This window comes from Galeopterus variegatus, unplaced genomic scaffold (genome assembly GCF_000696425.1).
Source record: "Galeopterus variegatus unplaced genomic scaffold, G_variegatus-3.0.2 Scaffold191, whole genome shotgun sequence".
Classification (NCBI taxonomy): domain Eukaryota; kingdom Metazoa; phylum Chordata; class Mammalia; order Dermoptera; family Cynocephalidae; genus Galeopterus; species Galeopterus variegatus.
In genome coordinates, this window is record NW_007726302.1 from 288,609 (window position 1) to 294,345 (window position 5,737).

Genomic DNA, 5,737 nt, shown 5'->3' on the forward strand with positions numbered 1-5,737 from the left:
TTCAGAGACACCTTCTCTAATGCTCTCTCTTAATCTGCTTGGGCTGCTCTAACAGAATACTATAAACTGGGTGGCTTAAACTACCAGCATTTACCTCTCACAGTTCTGAAAGCTGGAGAATCCAAGATGGAGGCGCTGGATGGTTCAGTGCGTCGTGAGGGCCGGCTTCCTAGTCTGCCCTGTCCTCACATGGCGGGGAGCAAAGAGGGGAGGCAAGTGCCCTCGTGCCTCCTCTTATAAGGTCACCGATCCCATTCACAAGGGCTCCACCCTCATGACCTACTCACTTCCCAAAGGCCCCACCTTCCAGTACCATCACATTGGGGATTAGGGTCTCAAAGTATGAATTTTGGAGGACACTCTCTCTGTCACGGTTCAGGTAGCAGAGGGGGAGAGTGCAAATGAAAGGGATGGAGCCAGACAGGGAGTGCTCAGGGGTGGGTTAGCACTGCGGGCCGTTGGGGCTCAGTCCCTCTGAGGACCCTCTGGGAGACCGCATAACACATGCCCTGGTTATATCCACAGGGAAGGACACTGGGGTATTTAGCCACTGCTCCTGTCTGTCGCTGGTTGAAGGCTGCTCCCAGCGCACCCGTCAATGGATGTGGGTGGGGCACACTCCTGTGGGCAGAGAACACGCACAGGCAGAGTCACAGGCGGTCAGAGGGGGGTCCGTGGCATCCATCAGTGTTACCAAGACTGAATGGGACATTGGCAGTGTCTATTCCAGTCTCCTTCATAATCCTGACAGGAGCTGGCCCTGCAGCTCCTGGTAGACTAAAAACACGGACAGCTTTCCTGGCAATCTTGCCCATCTGGGACCTGAGCATTTTGGATTTGAGCCCCAGCTCCTGCTCTAACTCACTATGCACACGTGGGTGGCATCTTCCCTCTCTGAGGCTCAGTTTCCTTGACTGTAAAGTGAGGATTTGAACCTAGGAGTGTTTTCAAAGTCTAGCATATGGATCTCAGGTGGTACAAAGATAAGTTTATGTAATAGATGGATGGATACATTTTAATTTTAAGGGTTATGCATTTTTATTAGGCAGGGTAACTCTAACTTCTGAAACAAATACCCCCTGAATTCTCACTGGCTTAACATAATAAACATTGGTTTCTTCTCATGGACAGTCCAGTGCAGGTTGGTAGGGGGAGGAGAGAAGGGAGGCCTCTGATCTAAAAGAGCATCAAAAATTCAAGGTTTCTTCCCTTGGCTGACTTTGCCATTTTCAAGGATCCTGGAGTCCTAAGCTATATTCTTTGCATCCAGCCAGTAGACGAGGAAAAAGAGAGAGAGGAAAAGAGAAGAGAGAAAGAGACAGAATAGTGCAGAACTTGGAGGTTTCAGGAATTAGGTCTAGAAATGAGTAAATCAGTACCACTTCTCAGCCAGAGTTAAGTCACATGGCCCCACCTAGCTGAAAAATGTAAGTCTTCTATGTGCTTAGGAAAATAACAAATGGGGTTGGTGAATGCACAGATAGAATGGTCACAGTACATATGATAGATAGATACAATATGAAAAATATAGCTTACACATCAAACGTTAGATTTCAGATATTTCTTGGACATGGGTAAGTAGAAATGTTGATTAAAAGGATGAATTTCAAATTAAGTCAAAGAAAAATATTAGGTTAATAATAGTGGAGGGGTTATACAGACATGACAAATTGTGAAGGTAGGATATGAATGTTCTCCCAACTATAATATTTTATATAAAATTTATTTATCCAAGTTTTGTGTCAGTAAATGTGAACTTTCATCATGGAGAGACAATTCAGTTCATTTTTCTGGAATTTCAGGGATCAGTTTATAAGTTCCACAATAATGCTGTGTAACAATCACCCTAAAACCCGGTGGCTTGAAACAATAATCATTTATTCCCATGTCTGCAAAGCAGCTAGGGATTGGCTGAGCTAGGCTGAGCCAGCTGGCCTTGGCCCCAGGCTGTAGTCAGGTCCGGGTCTGCTCATCCTTCTTAGAACAGTGGCTGTCCAGGGCAGAAGCACAGAAAACACACAATGTCTCTTAAAGCCTAGCCCCAGACTGACATTCTTTTGCTTCTACTCACATGCCAGTACCAAAGCAAGTCACATGATGTATTAGTCAGAGTCCTCCAGAAAAACAGAACCATTAGGATATAGATATAGATATGGATGTAAAATTTATTATAAGGAATTGGCTCATGCAATTATAGAGGCTGAGAAATCCCATATCTGCCATCTACTAGCTGGAGAGCCAAGAAAGCTGGTTGGTGTAGTTCTAAGAATTGAAGGGTTGATAGTATAAGTCCCAGTCAAGGGCAGGAGAAGACTAATGTCCAAGCTCATGTGATCAGGCAGAGAGGGCAAATTTTTCTTTCCTCCATCTTCTTATTCTATTTAGGCCCTCAAGGGATTGGATGGTGCCTACCCATATTGGGGAGAGCAATCTTTTTTTACTCAGTCAATTCAAATGCCAATCTCATCCAGAAACACCTTTGCAGACACATTCAGAATGAATATTTAATCTGGGCACCCCATATCCCAGTCAAGTTGACACAACATTAATTCTCACATATGACTAAGCCTAATACTAGTATATCAGCTGGGCAGAGAAAACACTCTACTGAAGAATGGGGAAAAATAACACACAGGACGCCTCAAAGACATCCAAGGGAGAAATAAGAGATCATGAGAAGAACAAAAAAAAAAAAACAGGAAAGCTTAGATTAAAACTCCCACCCTATTTACATAACTTTATGCATTACCAGTACTTATTCTAGTATCATTTTCTCTGATCATATAGTTTCTCACTACAATCAACTGATACTATAGAGAAACTATAGAGAAACATGCTAGACAAAGTGTTACATGTCAGCATCCTGTGCTGTCTAAGGCACTAGTAAACAATTTCCTCGCGGTACAGTTCAAACCTAAGTAAGGTCTTAAGTTGGCCAAACACCATCATCTGGTGATGACTAAATGCTTTTGGACAGCATACAGTAGGATCCTAAGATAAGATAAACAACCCAGTTTTGTTTGTTTTTCCTTATGTGGCATCTCTGTTAAAGCTAAGTTGAAATTGAATGAAGTTGAAATATTTTTTCTGCTTTTTAAAATCCAGATGTCCCTTTCCTCCCCATCCTTACCAAACTTCACTGTGGTCACTATGGTAGATTACAAAACCAGCCACAATTCCCTGCTCTTCCCTTTGTCTATACCCTCTGCAATGTACCTTTGCATCTTTTCTCATCAGGTGGTGGAATCTATTTGCTCACACTTTGAATCTGAGCCAGTTCTGTGACTTGCTTTAGACAACAAAATTCAGTAGAAGTGACACCCTATGAGTTCTGAGCCTAGGCTCAAGGCCTTTCAAGGTTCCATTCTCTCCTGGACCTTGCCATCATTATGAGAACAAGTCCAGGCTAGCCTGCTGGAGAATGAGACACGACATAGAACAGAGCCGTGCTGTCCCACCTGAGATTATCTGGGGTGAACCAGTCCCTGGACCACATGCCACCTGACCACAGATGTATGAGTGAGACCAGGCCAGATTAGTAAAACCACCCAACCAACTCATAGACTTGAGAGAAATAATAAATTGTTGTCTTAAGACACTAAGTTCTGGGCTGACCCCATGGCGCACTCGGGAGAGTGTGGCGCTGGGAGTGCCGCAGCGCTCCCACTGCGGGTTTGGATCCTATATAGGGATGGCCGGTGCACTCACTGGCTGAGTGCAGTGTGGCTGGTCACAAAAAAGACAAAAAAAAAAAAAAAGACACTAAGTTCTGAGGTTGTTTGTTATGCAGCAGTACTTACTAATACATGTGGAATATTGTTATGCAGCAGTAGTTACTAATACATGTGGACTTTGCCCAGTCTTCCACCTCCTCAATGCACTGATGTTAGGCTTGGACTTGGGGAGCAGACTTGAAACTGACCTGAAAACCACGGTCTATCCTGGACAAGCCAAGATTAGTCCTATCACAGGTGACTTCCAGCTTTGTGAAAGTGAATTAAAATGCTTTTACTGTTGTAATACACTGAGATTTGGTGTCTTTGTTAAGTAGCATTATCATAGCAGAAACCTGACTAATATACAGACTAATTCACATATAAAGTTAATGTGCTGTGGGATGAATATTACCTTATTCCGTAAACTAGCAACATTCTTAAAAATATAATGCAGTCGTTCACTGATTGTATCATAAATGAATTGTACTAGGAAATTTTACAAGATACAGGATTCTATTATGAATCCTTTTTGTTAACCACAGTTCATGGAACTACATCTCCAATTATATAAACACTTGAATTTAGATTTCAGATTTTTAATGCTAGAGTAAATTGAAATTTATCCGAAGTCCAAAGAAGAATGTAAGAGTTCTAGTCATGATACCCCAATTGATTTATTATCCTTTGACAAATCTAAACATTACTAACATTATCTGAAAAATTCTGCCCTTTATCTACCTTACAAGAGTACCATAACAGAAAAAGAGATAATAGGTTTTTAGGGAAAATATGCTATTTAATTCAAAATAGCATTTTTTTTCCTTTTTGTCTTTTTTACTGACTGGTAACGGGATCGCAACCCTCGGTGTTGCGCCCGTACCGGGGACCGGCAACAGGATCGCAACCCTCGGTGTTGCGCCCGCACCGCGCTCAGCCAGTGAGCAGGAACCGGTCTCCACTTTTTTTTTTTTCTTTCAAAATAGCATTTTTTAGAATGTGTGAGATTACTCCATCCTAAGGAACTTATAAGAAATGTAGTCAAACCCTATCTTCAAATATGTATCACAGAGTATTTTTATTCCTATTTCTGTTAGTTGAGGTACAGCTTACATATAGTAAAGTGCATGAATTTGAAGTGTACAGCTCAATTAATTTTTACATGTATATGTACCAGCATCCAGATCAAGATGTAGAGTACTTGCAGTACTCTCAGGTTCTCCTTGTGTCCCGCCCCAGTCCACACCACTTCCACAGGGAGGTCACTATTCTGATCTCGCATCATCTTAGATTAGTTGTGCCTCTTCTTGTATTTCATATAAATGAAAAGGTACAAAATGTAGCCTTTCATATTTGTTTTTTTTCCATTAAAGATTATGTCGTGAGAATCATGCATATTGTTACATGTAGCAGCCAGCCATTAGTTCTTTCCCACTGATAATTAGTATTCAGTTGTATGGATATATTCAGATTTGTTTAGCCTTTCTAAAACTGGTGCACATTTGGATTGTTTCCAGCTGTGGACTGTTAGGAATATAGTTCCTATGATTATTCATACGCACGTCTTTTTGCTGATATAAGCACTCATTTTGTTGGGTATATACCTCTTAATGGTATTTTAATGAAGGAAATTTTGTGCAAGTGTCTAAAAATAGAGGTTAGGCTACTTAAATTATGATATATTCTTACAAGAGAATATGCTGCAGCCATTGAAGTTTTCTTAGAAGACTGCAAATAACCATATGAAATCTGGTTTTAGTTATGTCCCCAAACTATGTAAAAATGTCTAAATACATATGCAGTCTATGTATATCTGTATGTACATATAATTGCATGTGTTTGCTGTGTGTATGCAGGCACATATGTGTGTGTGTGTATAAACATAGAAGAACTCTACCAGAAAGTGAACAGTAATCATCTTTAAGTGACAAAAATATGTATAATTTCAACTTTCTTCTTTTATAATTTCCCATATTTTCAAGAGTAAAAATATATTACATTTATAATTATAAAAACCTTACAAG